The following is a 22,180-nucleotide window of genomic DNA, read 5'->3' on the forward strand; positions in this document are numbered from 1 at the left end:
TTGGAGGGGATAATGGTGTAGGGCTCGTTTTCCCACTGATCATCCAACTTATGCGTCTTCCGCTTCTTCTTGAGGACTTGTTCTCCAGGTGCTAAGGGAGTTGCTGGGGCTGTTTGATTGTAATGCTGTTCTTGTCTCGTTCTTGCTTGAGACAGGCTCCTTTCCACGCACTCCTGGACCTTACGGTACCGCTGCTGCCGTTCTGCATCCCAATCCTCTATTTCTTGAACCGCCTCAGGCGACACAGTCCCCATCTCAAAGTCTACAGGCAACTTGCCTGGTCTGGCTCGCATCAGGTAAGCGGGGCTGCAGTTGGTCGAATTCACTGGGATGTGGTTGTACAAGTCTACCAGATCTGGCAACTTTTCTGGCCATTGGTTCCTCTCTTCCAGCGGTAGGGTCTTCAGCATATCAATAACCACATGGTTCATTTTCTCGCACAGTCCATTGGTCTGGGGGTGGTACGGTGTGGTTCGAATTTTCTTACAACCGTACATGTTACAGAACTCTTGGAACACTTCAGCCTCGAATGCAGGACCCTGATCCGTCAGTACCCTTTCCGGATAGCCGTGCGGTCGACAAAAGGATGCCTGGAACGCTCTAGCTGCCGTCCTGGCTGTCTGGTCCTTCACAGGCACTACTACCAGGAAACGAGAGTAATGGTCCACAATGGTGAGGGCGTACACATAGCCTGACCGGCTTGGTGTTAACTTCACGTGGTCCAGGGCCACCAACTCCAGGGGCTGTTTCGTGACAATTGGCTGTAGGGGAGACCTTTGGCTGGCATCATCCTTCCGCCTCAAGTTACACGGGCCACAGTCTCGGCACCATTTCTCGATCATCTTTCTCATGTGCACCCAGTAGAACCGATCACGGAGTAAGGCCTCCAACTTCTTCCACCCGAAGTGCCCGGCGTTATCATGATACGCTGCTAGGACCATTGGAGCATCCCTCTGCGGAACCACTATCTGCCAGACAAGTTCATTTGTTCGATAGTTGACATATCTCTTGCAGAGCTTGCCCTGGTAGGTGAACAGTCGTCCCCTCTCCTTCCACAGCTGCTGGGCTTCCTCTGGAGCGTCTGGGCCAAGATGGGTCTCAGCTTGCGCTAGCTTCTCTTTGACCAATCGCACGGCCGGGTCACCATTCTGTGTTTCTTCCCAATTATGGTGGAGTAATGGATTGACCGAGACCTCGTGCTGGTTTAAGCGCTTCACTCCCACAGCATGCTCACACTGTGAAACACCCTGGTGATGGAAAGCCGGTAACTCTATCTCTTCGAGTTCATCCAGGTCTTCTCCAGACTCGGGTAAGTGAGGCATTCTGGACAGCGCATCAGCATTGTTATTCTTCTTGCCAGCCCGATACTTGATGGTAAAGTCAAAGTTAGACAGCCGGGCCATCCATCGCTGTTCCATCGCACCTAACTTGGCTGTTGCCAGGTGTGTCAACGGATTGTTGTCCGTGAAGATGGTAAACTTGGCCGATGCCAGATAGTGCTTGAAGCGTTCAGTCACTGCCCACACAATAGCGAGGAACTCCAGCTTGAAGGAACTGTAGTTTTCTGGATTCCTTTCCGTGGGCCGAAGCTTCCTACTGGCGTACGCTATTACCCTCTCTCTGCCTCCCTGTACCTGGGACAGAACTGCTCCCAGTCCCACGTTGCTGGCGTTTGTGTACAGTATAAACGGTTGGCTGTAGTCAGGGTAGGCCAGAATTTCTTCTCCCGTGAGAGCCCCTTTCAGCCGGACAAAGGATGTTTCCAGTTGGCTGCCCCATTCAAATGGAGGGCTCTGCTTCTTAGCCTGCTTCGGCTGGCCCACCAGGAGATCTTGAAGGGGCGCTGCTATCTTGGTGAACCCATCAATGAACCTTCGGTAGTAGCCCACCAGTCCAAGGAACTGCCGCACCTCCTTCACCGTGGTGGGTCTTGGCCAGTCCTTAATTACCGTGACTTTCTCCGGATCAGGTGCCACGCCTTCTGCGCTGACCACATGACCCAGGTACTGTACCTTTGGCTTCAAGAGGTGACATTTGGACGGCTTGATCTTCAGGCCATATTTCGACAAGGACTCAAACACTTCTGCTAAGTGCTTCAGGTGGTCCTCATAAGTCTTGGAGTAGACTATTACGTCATCCAGGTACAGCAGCACGGTTTCGAAGTTGTGGTGGCCCAAGCAGCACTCCATCAACCGTTGGAATGTCCCTGGGGCGTTGCAGAGCCCGAATGGCATACAATTGAACTCACAGAGACCCATTGGTGTCGTGAATGCAGTCTTCTCCTTGTCCGCCTCTGCCACGGGAACCTGCCAATACCCACTGGTGAGATCCAAGGTGGAGAAATAGTTAGCTGACTTTAAGGCTGGTAGTGACTCCTCTATTCTGGGTAGTGGATAGGCATCTTTATGTGTAATGCGGTTAATTTGCCTGTAGTCTACACACATTCTCATTGTACCATCTTTTTTCTTTACGAGCACTAGTGGAGCTGCCCAGGGGCTACAACTATCTCTGATAACCCCAGCCTCCTTCATTTCCCGTAACATTTCCTTGGCACACTGATACTGTGCGGGGGGTACAGGGCGGTATCTTTCTTTAATGGGATGATGATCACCCGTGGGGATTCGATGTTGAACCCCTTTCACCTGCCCAAAATCTAGGGGGTGTTTGCTGAAGACCCGCTCATACTCCTGTACCACCCGGTAAACCCCATGCTTTTGGTGTGAGGGGGTGGAGTCGGTGCCCACATGTAATTTTTGGCACCAGTCTTCCGGCTGCCCCTTGGAGCCATTGTCTTCCGCCTGGTCGGACGGGATCAAGGGTTCCACTGCTTTAATGGTATTGTTGCTGACAGTGTACAATTTTGCCACAGTGGCATACCGGGGCAATTTGGCCTCCTCCTCCCCACAATTCAGGACACGGACGGGCACTCTCCCCTTGCGGACGTCCGCTACCCCTCTGGCTATCAGGACTCCAGGCCTACTGTCTGAATACATTGGTTCTACCAAGGCATGGTAATCCTGACCCTTGAGGCCTATTGCTGCCCGACACCATATCAACATTTCACTTCTTGGGGGTATTACAATGGGGAGGGGGTCACTTACCCTCACACTGCCAATTTCTCCTCCGGCCAGCTCTACCTGCTGCCTCCTCATCAGGGCTCTGATCTCCCTCTGTAGGACACGCTGCTGCCCGGAGCTGGCAGTTTCAGACGCCTGCTGTAACAAAATTATCACTTCGGCAATACAATTTTCTATCACATTTGTACCAAGAGTTAGCAGTGGGTCAGATTCTTTGCGATCAATATCTACAATTATCATCCCCTGACATGGCAATTCCACCCGCCCCACTTTAATGGTTACTTCTTTGTACCCAATCTGAGGTAAGGGCTGACCATTACTGGCCACAATTGTTAAATCATCATCTGGGCCATGGTCAATGTCTGAATCGGCCCAATATCTTTTGTACAGTTTGTGGGGGATGGTTGTTACCTGGGACCCCGTATCCAGGAGAGCATTCAAAGGGATTCCATCCAGCACAATAGGAAGGACCGGTCGTCCTCCCACATACTTGCTGCGGCTGGGGGTTGAGCCGGGCTTCCTTACACCTGGGGGTCGGCTCCTGGCCCCAGGCTCGGCCCATTTAAAGGACAGCGTCGTGCAATGTGGCCCGCCTGGTTGCAGTTGCGGCAGATCGGTTGTCCTGTTGAATCGTACTGGTCTGTGTCTCTGCCTCGGGTCGGCGGAATCCTTCTCTGTCGCATCCATGGGACGTCCTCTGGGCTGGAGGCCAACTCGATTTTCGCAGGCGAGGGGGTCATTTGTAGAGACTGCACGGTCTTGGCAAGGGCAGCCACAGTCTTGGTCAGCTCCTGGACCTGCTGTCTGAGCTCCGCAGTGGGATCCTTATCCAGGGACTGCGCCTCAGCCCCTGCAGTGGCTCGTGTTGCAGGCACCACCCCGGGGTACGTGATAGCAGGAGGCCGGAGGGGTACTGGGTCATTCGGCGTAGATTCTCTCAGTACCCTGATGGCCTGGTCCTTAAACTTGGCAAAGTCCAGAGCAGGGTTCTGCAGGACCATGATACGCAGCTGGGTCCTGTGGGCATCTGACAGGAGCCCCTCTATGAACTGCTCAGTTAGGAGTTTGTCTTCTTCACGTACACTCTCTGGGTCCACCTGTTTAACTGCTTTCAGGGCCTCTTGCAGGTTTAGGGCATAGTCCCTTATGCTGTCTGTGGCCCGCTGCTTGCACCCAAAGAATCTCATCTTTATCTCTGCTGCGGTGCGAGTGTCAAACGTACTCTTTAGCTTGGCCAGTATCTGGGCTGCTGTCCCTTTATCTGTATCAGGCCATGACTTCGCTTCACGCTGGGCTGCGCCGGCTAGCTGCCCCATTAATATGCCCACCTTCTGGCTCTCAGTCAGCGGATACACCCGGAATAAGCTGTGCAGGCTTTCTCTGAAGTCACTCAAGGTATGGGACTCCCCGGAGTATTGCGGCAGCCATTCTGCCCCCGGTATGTATGGCATGGTGATCGGCATTACCGGCGCTACAGTGGGGGCCGGGGCGACGGCGACTGGGATTGCTTCTGCTGGTGCTGCGGCGTCTCGGGCTATGGCAGCCACCTGCCCTCCCTCTGAGTCGGACATCTTCCTCCCCCTTAGTGAACCTTACCAGGCTCCGTTCACTTTTCAAATTTTCTTCCGGGTCGCGCGGGGTTAACAGCGCTCTGCTCTGATGGCGCGCTCCCTTCGCGCTCTTTGTCAGGCACGCCCCCCTTCTTCCTGCGCTCGGCGAGGCTAATGGCGGCGGTGGTCTGCAGCCAGTACACAATCTTTTAAGCACAATTCCGGCAGGCGCACAGTACCCGGTGGGACCGGGCACGAAATCCTGTTCGTGACGCCAAAAGTTGACTCGCCCACCCCAGGGCTATGGGACACCCGGTGCCGGGCTGGACTAGTCCGGTGGTAGTCAGTGGTGGCTGGGCCCGGCTCCGTGGCCCTGGTGGGTGTCAGTAGAATATGTGGCTTGCTTGTTAACCCCTTCACGACCGGCCGATTTTTCGCTTTCCGTTTTTTTTTTTCGCCATTCTTTTTCTGAGAGACGTAACTTTTTTATTTTTCAGTCAATATGGTCATGTGAGGGCTCATTTTTTGCGGAACGAGCTGTACTTTTAAATGAAACCATCAGTTTTACCATATTGTGTACTAGAAAATGGCAAAAAAATTCCAAATGCTGAAAAATTGCAAAAAAAGTGCGATAGCACTATGGTTTTTGAGATATTTTATTCACTGTGTTCACTATATGGTAAAACTGATGTGTGGGTGTGATGCCTCAGGTCAGTGCGAGTTCGTAGACACCAAACATGTATAGGTTTACTTTTATATAAGGGGTTAAAAAAAAATCGGAAGTTTGTCCGAAAAAAGTGGCGCACGTTTTACGCCATATTCCGTGACCCGTAGCGTTCTCATTTTTCGGGATCTTAGGCTCAATGACGGCTTATTTTTTGCGTCTCGAGCTGACGTTTTTAACGGTACCATTTTTGCGCAGATGCTACGTTTTGATCGCCTCTTATTGCATTTTGCGCAAAAGTTGTGGCGACAAAAAAACGTCGTTTTGGCGTTTGGAATTTTTTTGCCGCTACGCCGTTTACTGATCAGATTAATTGATTTTATATTTTGATAGATCGGGCGTTTTTGAACGCGGCGATACCAAATGTGTGTATATTTTTTATTTTTTTAACCCTTTAATTTTCAATGGGGCGAATGGGGGGTGATTTGAACTTTTAGGTTTTTTTGTTTTTTTTTAATTTTTTAAAACTTATTTTTTTACTTTTTTTTTTTATTTTACTAGTCCCCCTAGGGGGCTATTGCGATCAGCATTCCGATCGCTCTGCAGTATCTGCTGATCACAGCTGGAAGGCTGTAAACAGCAGATACGCTGTCTTTCTCTTTTGCTGTGCCCCGGGCACAGCGAAAGTGAAACCAATTCATGTGTAGTACAGGAGTCATCACATGACCCTGTACTACCATGACAACTATCGGGAGTCACGTGATCGCGTCACGTGACTTCCGGTTTCGGCGGTAAGTAAAAACTTTACCGCGATTGCGCTTATAATGGCGCTGTCATGTATTGACAGCGCCATATAAGGGGTTAATCGGCACGAGCAGATAACGATTCTGCTCGTGCCTAGCAGGCACACATCTCAGCTGTGAAAATCAGCTGAGATGTGTGCCGATCGCGGCATGCTGCCGCCGGAGGACCGCGGGCAGTAAGATTATGTCATTTAGGACGTAATTTTACGGCCCGCGGTCGTTAAGGGGTTAATGGTTGTGTTCGTGACGCCACCTGTGGTATGCGGCTAATAAGCCGCTGCTGCTGTGTGAGGCCTCCGGGATGATATTATGGCAGCTATGATGGTACTGCTCCCCACAGGTGGAGCAATGCCCGGGGCACAGTTGGTGCTTGTGGAAGTCTATGGTGCTGTGTGACTAACACGGTGCAGGGCCGACAGGCGAGGAAAGAACCAGGCACAAACAACAGTCTCTTTACCTTTTCCTCTTTTACTCTGGGAACAGTCCAGTCCTGGGAGACCGTTACAGGTGGTGATGGGGATCCGGTCGGCCTGGAAGTACTTGGGGTGATCTTTCTGGCCAGCTGAGTATGAGGCCTACTCCTGTGCTTTTCTTGGTGATGATAGGACCCTGCTTCTCTGAATCCAGCAATGGCCCTCTTCGCTGCTGGGACCAATAGCACGTCCCTTCCCTCTGTAGGTGGCTGCGCAGGCCCACTCCCTGGTGCTTCTCCACTGGGGTCCACACCGGGCCCTGATGCTGCAGCTGTACCTTGGATGTGTCTGGGCCAGGGGCTTGCAGCTCCCCTGCCCTTCGGATTCGGCTACCAGGGACGGATTTTATACCCTGGCAACCACAGACTCCGATGTCCGAGTCTCTCTGCTGCCTCTCAGCTACTCCTGCTTCTCTGGGCCAAACTGCTCCAGCTCTAGGCCCCAGATTCACAGGACAGCTCACTCTGTGTCTGTTCACTTCTGCTGCTCCCTACAGACTAACTAACTCCTCCCCCAGGTCAGGCTTAAGGAAGCTCCCTGAAACTTCAGGTTCAGAGCTCCCCCTACTGGCCTGAGGGAGAAACTGCGGTGGATGTTAACTTACTGGCCAGTAGATTTCCCCATTACCTCCAGGCTCAGCATTAACCCTCAGGAGGGCAATGCCGTTGTGGCGACCAGGTCCTAGGGCGCCACACTGGCACCGGGCCCCCAACCCTGCCAGGCCCGGTCACAGTGGTGACCTCTGTAACCGCAGTCGTTATGGCCCTGGTGATGACGTGCTCTTTTTTTCTAATGCCGATTCGCAGCATGCTGTGAGTGCATCCGATAATCGGATGATACGCTCTCATACAAGTCCATGGGTGCACAGAAATCATCGGATTGCACTGATGACATCCGAGTGCAGTCCGATATACGCCGACACAGATAATGGAGAAGATGGAGGTATTAGGTTCTCCATCTTCTCCTCACCTGTGCTCTGATTTTCTCATACAATGTAAACCGCTCCATACATCTAATAGGCAAATGCGCCATACACGTACGGTATATCATCCTATCTTTCTGGCCGCTCATTCAGTGTATCATTTGCTGGCTCCACATCTTCTCCTCTCCCTCTCACTGTTGGGGTCCCTCAAGGTTCAGTCCTTGGCCCTCTTCTTTTCTCCCTCTACACTGCCCCAATTGGACAGACCATCAGCAGATTTGGCTTTCAGTACCATCTTTATGCTGATGACACACAGCTATACACCTCCTCCCCTGAGCTCACCCCCGCTGTACTACAGAACACCAGTGACTGCCTGACTGCAGTTTGCAATGTCATGTCTGCTCTCTATCTGAAACTTAACCTTTCCAAAACTGAACTTCTTCTTTTCCCTCCATCTCCCAACCTTCCTAAACCTGACATCTCCCTCTCTGTGTGCGGCACCATGATAAGTCCTAGGCCGCGGGCCCGCTGTCTGGGGGTTATACTTGACACTGATCTCTCCTTCACCCCCCACATACAATCTCTTGCCCGCTCCTGCCGCTTGCACCTCAAGAACATCTCTAGAATCCGCCCCTTTCTCACAATGGAAACGACAAAAACCCTCACCGTGGCCCTGATCCACTCTCGCCTTGACTACTGTAACTCTCTATTAATTGGTCTCCACCTAATTAGACTCTCTCCTCTACAGTCAATCCTTAATGCAGCAGCCAGGGTCACCTATCTGGCCAACCACTACTCGGATGCCTCTGCTCTGTGCCAGTCATTGCACTGGCTGCCTATATATCATGGGATCCAATTCAAACTGCTTGTTCTCACCCACAAAGCTCTCCACAGTGCAGCACCCCCCTACATCTCCACCCTCCTCTCTGTCTATCAGTCCACCCGTTCTCTACGCTCTGCAAGCGACTTTCGACTAACATCCACACTAATTCGAACCTCCCACTCCCGGATCCAAGACTTCTTCCGAGCTGCACCAACCCTCTGGAACGCTCTACCCCAAGAAGTTAGGACAAATCACAACTTACTCAGCTTCAGACGCACCCTAAAGACGCATCTTTTTAGGGCGGCCTATCACACTCCCTAATCAGATTCGATTCACATAGTCCCTCTACAACCTCTCACAACATAGCTCCACATCAAACTCCATGGCACCCAAAGGCATCTCAAGGCTCGGGCCCACTGGTCCAGGAAACCATTATCCAGCCCCATTTCCGTGAGATGGTTGGATTGTCATTGTAAATAAGCACTTGAACCTTGCCTCTCCCCCCATCTCATTGTAGATTGTAAGCTCTCACGAGCAGGGTTGTATTTTTTTTTCCCTCTAAATATTGTATTTCTATAACTGTTACTTGTTTGTATATGATCCTCCTGAATTGTAAAGCGCTACGGAATATGTTGGCGCTATAGAAATAAAGATTATTATTATTATTATTAGTATATGTCGCTAAGGAGTAAAATGGTGACTTTTTTCGGCAATTCTTTTCTATTCTACAAGTCCCCTGATGACCTCTTTGTAGAGCTACGCAGCACTAATGAAAAACCATTGATTAAACCACTTTATGCTTTATTTCAGTTTATGAAAAAACACAGTAGGCCTCATTTATCAAAACTGCCTGAACAGTAAGGCTAAGTTCACACTTCAGTTGTTTTGCATCAGTCACAATCCGTCGCCTTGGGGAATTACGGTATCCTGCAAAATATTTTGCAGGAATCCAGTATTTCCCCATAGACTTCTATTAGTGACGGATTGCGACTGATGACCCTGCGTTGCATCCGCTGCGTCGCGGTCCGTCGTTTTTGACTGACCGCCGAGCAAGTAGCAACGCAGAATGTAACGTTTTTCGGGCCGTCAAAATAAACGCGTCCCGCAGGAATCCGTTGCCATCCGTCAAGCTTGTAATGTATTTCTATGGTGCTGGATTCCGTCGTAATCCGTCTTACGACGGAATCCAGCGCAGGATTCCGTCATGCTCTACTGAGCATGCCCAGCATGTTTGGCACACCCCCTGGTCTGTCCCAAACACAAACGGATCATGACTGATCCGTCAAAAAACGGACACAACGGATGTAACGGACGCAACAGATCAGTTTTTTCACAGGATTCCTGTGAAAGGAATCCTGTAAAAAACACATCCGTTGCATCAGTTGACATCTTGAAAACGACTAATCCATTGCTGACGGACCTAACGGATTTAAAACAACTGAAGTGTGAACTTAGCCTAAGACTGTCTTTGTCGCCCATGACAACCAATCAGAGCTCAGCTTTCATTCCATAAACTGCTCTGGAGAAATGAAAGCTGAGCTCTGATTGGTTGCTATAGGCAACAAAGGTCTTACTGATATATGAGGCCTAATTTTTTTTGTGAAAATAATAATTTTGCTTTTGAGATTTGTAAATTTGACAAAATCTATTTAGTAGCCGGGAACGGTCTGACCCTTGTAGCCATAAAAAATTATTTCAGAGAGGTAACATTACAATTGTACTCACGGGCTGAAGGCCAGGAGAATACATCATGGATTCAGAGGCCAAGAGATTTTTGTCAGGGTAGAAAGTACAACCGCGCGCAAACAAGCCGGTGCCATGATCGATACTACACGGCCTTGTTACACAGGAATGCGCCGTGCTTTGTGGCCTTCTGTACGTGCCATTGATATTAACCGAACACCTAGAAATGACACAAAATGTATATTACGTGATATAGGAAAGTGAGGTCTTCACTATTCAGAATGTTATACAGTAAAAGTCCTTATACTGTTGGGCTCAGGGCCGTATTTGCCACTAGGCACCCGTGGTCCCGTGCCTAGGGCGGCACGTTGCGGGGGGCGGCACTTTCTGGCAGCAAAAAAAAAAAAAAAAAAAATATATATAAATTTTTTTTTTTTTTGTTTTTTTTTTGTTTTTTTACATCCCCGCCCCCCGTCCCTCCCTCCGTTACACTCGGCTGTGTTCCGGGGGGGGGGGGGGGGGGTTGGGAGGACAGGCGCACTTCTGCTGTCTATTTAAATACATGGCGGGCGCCAGGCATAGTGAGCTGACTAACCCCGGAAGTTCCATGGCCTGCACTTCCGAGGTCAGAGGCGCACGGGCGCGACAGTCAGCTCACTGCCCCGTGCTGCAGCGTCCAATGCTGCAGATGACACACGCCGCGGAGGAGGACGCGTCTGCAGCTGAAGCAAGCCAGAAGAGGAGCCAGCCAGAGCAGGGCGGCGAGCACAGGAGCAGGTAAGGCAGAGCCTAGAATGTATGGGCACCTTACAGGTTAGTTGATGATCGTTGCAAATTGCGATGCCTCTTTTTGTCCACTGTAATCATGCAAGGGGAGGCTGGGGGGAGAGAGGCTGAGGCTGGGGGAGGCTGGGAAGAGAGAGAGGCTGGGGGGAGGCTGGGAAGAGAGGGAGGCTGGGAAGAGAGAGAGGCTGGGGGGAGGCTGGGAAGAGAGAGAGAGAGGCTGAGGCTGGGAAGAGAGAGGCTGGGAAGTGAGAGGCTGAGGGGAGGCTGGGAAGAGAGAGAGAGGCTGAGGCTGGGAAGAGAGAGAGACTGAGACTGGGGGGAGGCTGGGAAGAGAGAGGCTGAGGCTGGGGGAGGCTGGGAAGAGAGAGAGGCTGAGGCTGGGGGGAGGCTGGGAAGAGAGAGAGGCTGGGAAGAGAAAGAGGCTGAGGCTGGGGGGAGTCTGGGAAGAGAGAGAGGCTGAGGCTGGGGGGAGAGAGGCTGAGGCTGGGGGGGAGGCTGGGGGGAGAGAGAGGCTAAGGCTGGGGGGAGAGAGAGGCTGAGGCTGGGGGGAGAGAGAGGCTGAAGCTGGGGGGAGGCTGGGAGAAGAGAGGCTGATGCTGAGGGAGGCTGATGCTGAGGGAGGCTGATGCTGGGGGAGGCTTGGAGGAGGGAAGCTGATGCTGAGGGAGACTTGGAGGAGGGAGGCTGAGGGAGGAGGGAGGCTGAGGCTGGGGGAGGAGGGAGGCTGAGGCTGGGGGAGGAGGGAGGCTGAGGCTGGGGGAGGCTGATGCTGGGGGAGGCTGGGAGGAGAGAGGCTGATGCTGGGGGAGGCTGGGAGGGTGAGGCTTGGAGGAGGGAAGCTGATGCTGAGGGAGGCTTGGAGGAGGGAGGCTGATGCTGAGGGAGGAGGGAGGCTGATGCTGGGGGAGGCTGGGAGGAGAGAGGCTGATGCTGGGGGAAGCTGGGAGGGTGAGGCTTGGAGGAGGGAAGCTGATGCTGAGGGAGGCTTGGAGGAGGGAGGCTGATGCTGAGGGAGGAGGAAGGCTGATGCTGGGGGAGGCTGGGAGGAGGAAGGCTGATGCTGGGGGAGGCTGGGAGGAGGGAGGCTGATGCTGGGGGAGGCTGGGAGGAGGGAGGCTGAGGCTGGGGGAGGCTGGGAGGAGGGAGGCTGAGGCTGGGGGAGGCTGGGAGGAGAGAGGCTGATGCTGGGGGAGGCTGGGAGGGGGAAGGTGAGGCTTGGAGGAGGGAGGCTGATGCTGAGGGAGGCTGGGAGAAGGGAGGCTGATGCTTGGGGAGGCTGGGAGGGGGAGGGGGAGGCTGATGAGGAGGGAGGCTGATGAGGAGGGAGGCTGATGCTGAGGGAGGCTGAAGCTGAGGGAGGCTGATGCTGGGGCAGGCTGGGAGAAGGGAGGCTGATGCTGGGGGAGGCTGGGAGAAGGGAGACTGATGCTGGGGGAGGCTGGGAGGAGGGAGGCTGATGCTGGGGGAGGCGAGAGGCTGATGCTGGGGGAGGCTGGGAGGAGAGAGGCTGCTGGGGGAGGAGGGAGGCTGATGCTGGGGGAGGCTGGGAGGAGGGAGGCTGATGCTGTGGGAGGCTGGGAGGAGAGAGGCTGATGCTGTGGGAGGCTGGGAGGAGAGAGGCTGATGCTGTGGGAGGCTGGGAGGAGAGAGGCTGATGCTGGGGGAGGCTGGGAGGAGAGAGGCTGATGCTGGGGGAGGCGAGAGGCTGATGCTGGGGGAGGCTGGGAGGCGGGAGGCTGATGCTGGGGGAGGCGGGAGGCTGATGCTGGGGGAGGCTGGGAGGCTGATGCTGGGGGAGGCTGATGCTGAGGGAGGCTGATGCTGGGGGAGGCTGGGAAAAGGGAGGCTGATGCTGGGGGAGGCTGGGAGAAGGGAGGCTGATGCTGGGGGAGGCTGGGAGGAGGGAGGCTGATGCTGGGGGAGGCTGGGAGGAGGGAGGCTGATGCTGTGGGAGGCTGGGGGAGAGAGGCTGATGCTGTGGGAGGCTGGGGGAGAGAGGCTGATGCTGGGGGAGGCTGGGAGGGGGAGGCTTGGAGGAGGGAGGCTGATGCTCAGGGAGGCTGGGAGGCTGATGCTGGGGGAGGCTTGGAGGAGGGGGGCTGGGAGGAGGGAGGCTGATGCTGGGGGAGGCTGGGAAGAGGGAGGCTGATGCTGGGAGCAGGGAGGCTGCTGCTGGGGGAGGCTGGGAGGAGAGAGGCTGATGCTGGAGGAGGCTCATGCTGGGGGAGGCTGGGAGGAGAGAGGCTGATGCTGGAGGAGGCTCATGCTGGGGGAGGCTGGGAGGAGAGAGGCTGATGCTGGAGGAGGCTCATGCTGGGGGAGGCTGGGGGGAGAGAGGCTGATGCTGGGGGAGAGAGGCTGATGCTGGGGAAGAGGCTGCTGCTGGAGGCGGGGGGAGAGAGGCTGCTGCTGGGGGAATGGGAGAGAGGGGCCAATGCTAGAGACAGAGGACAAGGGTTGAGGGATAGAGCAATGACAATATCGATGGGGGGGGGTGTAAGGACTCAGAATAAGAGGGGGGCAGCATTGGGAGCTCATTATGGAGAAGGGGCAGCATGTGTGGGCTCAGTATGGAGTGGAACAATGTAGGGGGAGTCAATATCAAGAGTGGGGTAGTGTGTGTGTGTGTGTGTGTGTGTGGGGGTCTCAGCATAAGCGCTAGTGTGGTGGTCTTAGTATGATGAGTGGCCTGCCGCAAGCGACAAAAACCGGACGGGCCGCATGTAAAAAATGTATTCAAAGGATGCGGTTTTGTCGCCACATCCGTTGCATAGGTTTTAGAGCCAGATTGGCCGGCTCTGCTAAAACCGGAGGTGTGAAAGCAGCCTTAGTGCAGAATAAAATGCCGCAAAAATGCCCTGTGTGAACATAGCCTTACGTGGGTTTTAAGATTTAGGTCCCATGCGCACACTGCAGTTTTTGATGCAGTTTTGGTGCAGTTTGTGGTAACTTTTTAGTCACTACAAACTGCATGCTTTTCCTTGCCCAGCAAAGGTTATAAGATTTCAGATTTGCTGTGCGCACGTTTTTTTTACTCTGGGCTGCATTTTGTGGTGACAACAAAATTGCAGCATGTCAATACTTTTTGCATTTTTCCCTGCCTTTTTCACCCATTGGTGATAAAAAAGCATCAAAACTGCATTTTCAAAAAAGCATCAAAAACGCATGCATTTTTCATGTGTTTTTTTGCTAAAATGTGGATTTTTTTGGTCACAGGGTGCGTTTTTGTGGTCACCACAAAAATGCAATGTGCAGACATAGCCTTAAAAAGACTCTTTCTTTGTCGCTCCATTGGGAGACCCAGACAATTGGGTGTATAGGCTATGCCTCCGGAGGCCGCACAAAGTATTACACTTAAAAGTGTTAAGCCCCTCCCCTTCTGCCTATACAACCCCCGTGCTCCCACGGGCTCCTCAGTTTTTTGCTTTGTGCGAAGGAGGTCAGACACGCACGCACAGCTCCACAGATTGGTCAGCAGCAGCTGCTGACTATATCGGATGGAAGAAAAGTGGGCCCATATAGGGCCCCCAGCATGCTCCCTTCTCACCCCACTCTTGTCGGCGGTGTAGTTAAGGTTGAGGTATCCATTGCGGGTACGGAGGCTGGAGCCCACATGCTGCTTTCCTTCCCCATCCCCCTCAGGGCTCTGGTGAAGTGGGATCCTATCGGTCTCCAGGCACTGAGACCGTGCTTCATCCACAACTCCCGGGAGACTGCTGGATAGGAGCCGGGTATCGTTCAGGGACATGGCCCTGCTACTTGGAGGTACTCTGTGTCCCCGTGGGGACCGCGCATAGCAACACTCCAGCATTGCTGGGTGTGCTAGTGCACCGGGGACCGCGGCGCTGACCGGGTTAATATGTGCCATTACACACTCAGCGCTGCTGAGTGTGTTTATGTATAGGGACTGCCGCACTAACCGCCGCTGCCAGGGAAACACTGCGGTGCGGCTGGGACTTGTAGTGCGCCGGGGACTTTCGCGCCGGCCGCGCTTTTACGGCGGCCGCGTTTATTACTAGAGTCCCCGGCTTTTTGCGGCCTAGTTTCCTTTCCTCCCGCCCACAGCCCTGACAGGCAGGGGAAGGGCGGGACGCTGCACAGAACGAGCATCACTGAGGGCTGGAGCATGCTTTGCATACTCCACTCCCCTCACTGTGCACAGTGCAGGTGTGGCGCCCCTGACCTGGTCAGGCACCACTGAGTACTGCACCCATGCTGGGGACAGTACAACACAGGTAATCCAGAAGGCTGACCGAGGTGTGACTACACAGGCGCATAGTGATCAGGTCTCACACATGTACCTTTGAGAGGACCCCTGGGGATCCCAGGAGGGGGCGAAGCCTGAGCGAAGCCTCCATCTCCACTCAAGGGGTGTGGTAGAGAGCCTGGTTGCTAGGTGGCGTAGGCAGGCACAAAAGGGAAAAGAGGAAGGAGGAGGAGAGGAGCAGTCTGAAGCAGAGTGTGGAGGAGTGAGGAGCATGGAAGTGGAGCTCAGACAGGAGCAGCAGAGCAGGTCCCACGAGTGAGCCGGTTTAGTGTGCAGCTCAGGGAAAGCAGACGTGAGAGCAGACCCTGGGGCTGTTGCAGTCTAACAGCGTCCGCGCAGTGACTACCGACGGGGGAGGACGGTCACCTGGGAGTGCTGCCCGAAATCCACACACAGCTAAAGAGAGAGCAACGGAGTGGAAAGTAAGGAGACTGTCAGGGAGATACCAGGCCCAACGGGTAGCAGGTCCCAGTGCAGGGATAGATCCACCTTTCCCTTGCCAAACCTGCATGAGGGGGCACTTTACACCCCCAAGACAACACTACAGAGCCCGCAGCCACGTAGCCACAGTTAGGGCCCATAGTTCACAGGAGGCAAGCAGCTGGAGTGATCTGGTCCAGGCTACAAGCAAACGGGCCAAAAAGAAGGGGAGAGAGGCACCAGCAACTTCCCTGGGCGACCCCAGCAGGGCTCCAAGCAGGGGTTACCCCAAAACGGAAAGGGCTAAGGAAGGCGAGTCGGTAGCCACCCTCATCAGTCAGCCTAAAGGACACCTGGTTCCAGCCTGGTTCATCCCAGCTACGCCCGGGTTACTCACCCTGCCACCATCAGTGAGTAAAACCCCTGAAAGACATTCTGCTTGTGTTGAGTTATTCTGCGCCTTGTGGTTCCACACACCTACATAGGGTCCTGGGGCTTGCCTCACTCTCAGGAGGCTATTACAACTGACTGCACCCACCATCAGCCCCAGGCGTCCCTTAATCTGCAGTGGCGGTCCCCACTGACCGCAATTCTGAGAGTGGCGTCACGACAATCCTAGATAGAAGATTTCCTACCTGTGACAGGATCCAGCTGCGTGGAGTCCCTGAAGGTAATGCACCGACACAACACTTGTGGGGCTTCACATCTGGCGTCACGAACAGGATAAGGACTGGACCTGTTCAGACAGGTGACCATGTGCCTGGGCGGTCCGCTTGGAAAATTGGAAGCGCCGCCATATTGCCACCATGAAAAGCGCGCTGAAAAACAACAGCAGCCCGCGCTGGGAGAAGTTACCGCCCACGAAGAGGTGTGGCTACCCAGAGATCCCCTGAAGAGTCCTGACCTCGCAAGTGATGAGAGCGGAGGCGTTCAGAGACGTCGGGACAGAAAGGGAGCCAGAAGCCTGCTGTTAAAAGAAGGAGACGCAGAGGAAATGGCGTCTGGATGCAGAGACCCAGAGCCAGGCTCCGCTGCCTGGTGGTATCAAGAGCTTGCCCAGTTCTGCGACCAACTGGAGGCCAGGGTTATACGGCAGATCAGCGAGGGACGCACGGAGCTTCTGGAGATGGCTGCAGCGGTTCGGGCCTACGAGAGAAGAACCGCACGACGAGTGCCAGACCGAGCGGCGACGACTCAGACCCCGATGATGCTACCGATGGGTGAGTCCTGTGTTGCCACTGCCAGCGCGAGTGCCCCGACCCCTGTTTCCACGCCCGCGGTCCCTGATGAGATACCTGGCGCGGCGACGCTGAACCAGGCCGCAGCCACGCCAGGTGCGGCCCGCCAAGCCCAGGCCGCCGCAGCGATGCCCTGCCCGGCCCGCAAAGATCCGGCTGCCACCGCAACCCTCCTCCACGCCGCAGGTGCGACGCTGACCCAGGCCGCCGCCATGCTAGGCCCGGCCCGCCAAGACCCCACCGCAGCACGCAGCAGCGACGCTCGTCCGCGCCGCAAGTGAGGTGCTGAACCAGGCCGCAGCCACGTCAGGTGCGGCCCGCCAAGCCCAGATCGCTGCAGCGACGCCCAGTCCAGCCTGCACAGATCCCATCGCAGCTGCGACGCCAATTCAGGCCGCCGCAGCGATGCCCTGCCCGGCCCGCCAAGAACCGGCCGCAGTAGCGATGCCCGCTAAGACTCCAGCTGCGACGCCAATCCAGGCCGCCGCAGCGATGCCCTGCTCGGCCCGCCAAGACCAGGCCGCTGCCACGCCAGGCTCGGCCCGCCAAGACAAGACTGTACCACCGTTTACCCCGGCCTGCAAGGCCAGAGCAGACACCGCTCCCCAGTCTAAGGAAGTCCCTGCTAGGAAGTCCCTGCTGGGGGAGGACCCCGAATACTGGAAGCTGAAGGCTGACCTAGAGGCCCAGTTCCCACAGGAGATGGTGGACCGGTATCTGCTCCCTCCGCACACCCCCAGGAAGACTCCGGCAATATCCACGCCAAAAAGTCCACTGCCCTGGCCGGCTGATGAACACCCATCCCCAGCGCTGCCACAACAGGAGTGCTCAGAAGAACTAAGGGGGAGAGGAGGACAGAAGGCTGAGGAGCTGACCCCGGAGCCATCAGCAGGGGATCCATGCCCAGAGCCAGAGATGTTGCCATATTCCCGCTGGGATGAAGAGAGCCCGACACCCTCCGCTGAGGAAGATTTGCCCAGATACCTCACCTGGGAGCCTGCAAGCAGTGAAGTAGCAACCCAGCAGAATCCAGCCCGCAAGACACGGCGCCGCAGCAGAACAAAGTTTTCCCCTGCACAGCAATCTCCGAATAGGAAGGATGAAGTAACCGCCAGAGACTTGGAAGAGAAACGGTCTTTAAAGAGAGCCAAATCCCAGGTCAGAGGCCCACTTTGTCGTGGAGTTGTGGAAGACTTCAGCTTGAAGAGTGGATATGGCTTCATAGTTGCACCTGGCATGAAAGAAGGCATCTTTGTGAACAGAAGGGATGTGAGAGCACATTTACCTAGAGGACATCCAGGAAGAAACCTACAGATAGGAGACTCAGTAGAATTCACAAAACACCAAGGAGAACGCGGATGGTATGCACTAGATGTCACACCCTGCCCCAAAAATCCCTACAGTAAACCTGCTACCTCAACACTACAAGATAAAGATACAGATAAAGATAAAGACACAGAAGAAGAGGAAAGAAAAGACAAAGAACCCATTGATGAGACCACTACAGATGATGACAGAGATGGAGAAAGCAACAGGTGCCGCAGCCCTACAGGCCCAAGCCCTGGTAAGGAGGAAGAAGGAGCAAAGTTCATGTAAAGTAAAGTAAAGTACAGAAGTTAAAGTTTGAAGTTTTGCAACGTTTACATGTTCAAGAAATGTGCCCACATGAACTAATGTGAGAAACCCATGAACCTTAAGGCTATGAACTGGCTATAGCCACAAACTCTCGCAGTGTAAATAGTTACCCCAGAGGTACCACCACCAGAGCCAGCCTGTTTAGGGGCCTGGCTCGCCTGCAACCAGGGAGCATGCCTGTTTATGGGGCCTGGCTCTCCACCACAAACAGGGTACCTGGTCAGCACCAACTGTGGAGGCCGCCTCTACATCCTGCCAGAAGAGGCTGAAGGCGCGGCTCCACCGGGCCAGGTATACCCTGAAACCACCAGACCATGAAAGCCGCCTCTACATCCTGCCAGAAGTGGCTGAAGGCGCGGCCAACGAGAGAGGGTTTAGGGTGGGTTAACGGACTTGTGGGTGGAGGGTGGTGATGTATGGTACCTGGTGGTTTTAAAACGTTTTACCATGTTTTAATGTTTTACGCATTTTAAAATGTTGTCTTGCAGCCCGAGGACGTGCTGGTGATAACTAAGGGGGAATGTGGCGCCCCTGACCTGGTCAGGCACCACTGAGTACTGCACCCATGCTGGGGACAGTACAACACAGGTAATCCAGAAGGCTGACCGAGGTGTGACTACACAGGCGCATAGTGATCAGGTCTCACACATGTACCTTTGAGAGGACCCCTGGGGATCCCAGGAGGGGGCGAAGCCTGAGCGAAGCCTCCATCTCCACTCAAGGGGTGTGGTAGAGAGCCTGGTTGCTAGGTGGCGTAGGCAGGCACAAAAGGGAAAAGAGGAAGGAGGAGGAGAGGAGCAGTCTGAAGCAGAGTGTGGAGGAGTGAGGAGCATGGAAGTGGAGCTCAGACAGGAGCAGCAGTGCAGGTCCCACGAGTGAGCCGGTTTAGTGTGCAGCTCAGGGAAAGCAGACGTGAGAGCAGACCCTGGGGCTGTTGCAGTCTAACAGCGTCCGCGCAGTGACTACCGACGGGGGAGAACGGTCACCTGGGAGTGCTACCCGAAATCCACACACAGCTAAAGAGAGAGCAACGGAGTGGAAAGTAAGGAGACTGTCAGGGAGATACCAGGCCCAACGGGTAGCAGGTCCCAGTGCAGGGATAGATCCACCTTTCCCTTGCCAAACCTGCATGAGGGGGCACTTTACACCCCCAAGACAACACTACAGAGCCCACAGCCACGTAGCCACAGTTAGGGCCCATAGTTCACAGGAGGCAAGCAGCTGGAGTGATCTGGTCCAGGCTACAAGCAAACAGGCCAAAAAGAAGGGGAGAGAGGCACCAGCAACTTCCCTGGGCGACCCCAGCAGGGCTCCAAGCAGGGGTTACCCCAAAACGGAAAGGGCTAAGGAAGGCGAGTCGGTAGCCACCCTCATCAGTCAGCCTGAAGGACACCTGGTTCCAGCCTGGTTCATCCCAGCTACGCCCGGGTTACTCACCCTGCCATCAACAGTGAGTAAAACCCCTGAAAGACATTCTGCTTGTGTTGAGTTATTCTGCGCCTTGTGGTTCCACACACCTACATAGGGTCCTGGGGCTTGCCTCACTCTCAGGAGGCTATTACAACTGACTGTACCCACCATCAGCCCCAGGCGTCCCTTAATCTGCAGTGGCGGTCCCCACTGACCGAAATTCTGAGAGTGGCGTCACGACAATCCTAGATAGAAGATTTCCTACCTGTGACAGGATCCAGCTGCGTGGAGTCCCTGAAGGTAATGCACCGACACAATACTTGCGGGGCTTCACACAGGCACCAGCTCCCGCACTTTCTGAGCCACGCCCACGGCTCCCACCTCTCCTCAGGACGCCGGCAGCCATTCCTGTCAGCTCCTTGGACGCTACAGAGGGGGACAAAGTCTGGGAGACCCAGGCAGGGACTCTGGTGGCCTCACAACCGCTTTAAGCGGGTGGTAAGCAGCACCTGTGGTGCTAGCCCCATTGTGCAGTAGTGTAACATTATATGTTTATGGTATACATATTTTACACTGTATGGTGCACAGTTGATTTCTGGCTATATACCCTATTGTGTTACTCAGGGAAGATAATAGCATGGCGCCCACGAAAGGCAGGGGTGCCAAAACACAGGCTTATTATGCTGCCTGCGCCGCATGTATGACCCCGCTACCGGCAGGTTCCACTGACCCTCATTGTGTGCACTGTTCGGCCCCTGTGGCACTTACTCAGCTAGAGCCTCTGCTAAGGGGGGCCCAGGGGGAGCCACCTGCTGACACTGTTCAGGTGACGGGGACAGAGTTTGCAAAACTCTCTGAGACTATGGCTAAGATACTAGAAGCCTTGCAGTCCAGGCCGGTATCTCAGCACAGGGACTCTGTTGAATCTTTGTCCCCTGGCCCACCTCAGTTGGACCAACAATGTCCTCCTGGGGTGTCTCATGGATCCCAGGCTGAGGGTTCTGACACAGACCCCGGCCCCAGACCGACTAAGCGAGCTCGCTTGACAATTCCCTTGACATCCTCATATTGTTCAGGGTCTCAGCGGGGGGAATCTCTAGTTGATGATGCGGACACAGCTGATCAGGATTCTGATCCTGAGGCCGCTCTCAATCTTGATACTCCGGACGGGGACGCCATAGTGAACGACCTTATTGCGTCCATCAATCGTATGTTGGATATTTCTCCCTCAGCTCCTCCGGTGGAGGAGTCAGCTTCACAGCAGGAGAAATTCCGTTTCAGGTTTCCCAAGCGTACACCGAGTATGTTTCTGGACCACTCTGATTTCAGAGAGGCAGTCCAGAATCACCATGCTTGTCCAGATAGGCGTTTTTCTAAGCGCCTTAAGGATACACGTTATCCCTTTCCCCCTGACGTGGTCAAAAGTTGGGCTCAGTGTCCCAAAGTGGATCCTCCAATCTCCAGACTGGCAGCTAGATCCATACTTGCAGTGGAAGACGGGGCTTCACTCAAAGATGCCACTGACAGGCAGATGGAGCTCTGGTTGAAATCCATCTATGAAGCTATCGGCGCTTCTTTTGCCCCAGCATTCGCAGCCGTATGGGCGCTGCAAGCTATCTCAGCAGGTCAAGCGCAAATCGACGCAGCCACACGCACGTCCGCGCCACAGGTGGCGTCCATAACCACACAGACTTCGGCATTTGCGTCTTACGCTATTAATGCTGTTCTGGACTCTGCGAGCCGTACGGCGGTTGCAGCCGCCAATTCGGTGGTACTCCGCAGGGCCTTGTGGCTACGGGAATGGAAGGCAGATTCTGTTTCCAAAAAGCGCTTAACCAGTTTGCCAATTTCTGCCAACCGATTGTTTGGCGAGCGTTTGGATGAAATCATCAAACAATCCAAGGGAAAGGATACATCCTTACCCCAGCCCAAACCGAAAATACCCCAACAGAGGAGGGGGCAGTCGAGTTTTTGGTCCTTTCGGGGCGCGGGCAGGTCCCAATTCTCCTCGTCCACAAGGCTTCAGAAAGATCAAAGGAACTCTGATGCATGGCGGTCTAAGTCACGTCCTAAAAAGGCCACCGGAGGTGCCGCTACCAAAGCGGCTTCCTCATGACTTTCGGCCTCCCCACTCCGCATCTTCGGTCGGTGGCAGGCTCTCCCGCTTTTGCGACACCTGGCTGCCACGGGTAAAAGACCGTTGGGTGAGAGACATTCTGTCTCACGGTTACAAGATAGAGTTCACCTCTCGTCCCCCGACTCGATTCTTCAGGTCATCCCCGCCTCCCGAGCGAGCCGAGGCTCTTCTGCAGGCGCTGGGCACTCTGAAGGCAGAAGGAGTGGTGGTCCCTGTTCCTATTCAGCAACAGGGTCACGGTTTTTACTCCAACTTGTTTGTGGTCCCAAAGAAGGACGGGTCTTTCCGTCCT

General features: G+C 54.5%; 1 pseudogene; it reads right to left on the reverse strand.

The window, feature by feature from the left end:
* The window catches only part of LOC142248995 (calcium-activated chloride channel regulator 1-like), a 62,291-nt pseudogene that overhangs the window by 26,077 nt on the left and 14,034 nt on the right, over window positions 1–22,180 (reverse strand).

This window comes from Anomaloglossus baeobatrachus, chromosome 8, assembly GCF_048569485.1.
Source record: "Anomaloglossus baeobatrachus isolate aAnoBae1 chromosome 8, aAnoBae1.hap1, whole genome shotgun sequence".
Lineage (NCBI taxonomy): Eukaryota > Metazoa > Chordata > Amphibia > Anura > Aromobatidae > Anomaloglossus > Anomaloglossus baeobatrachus.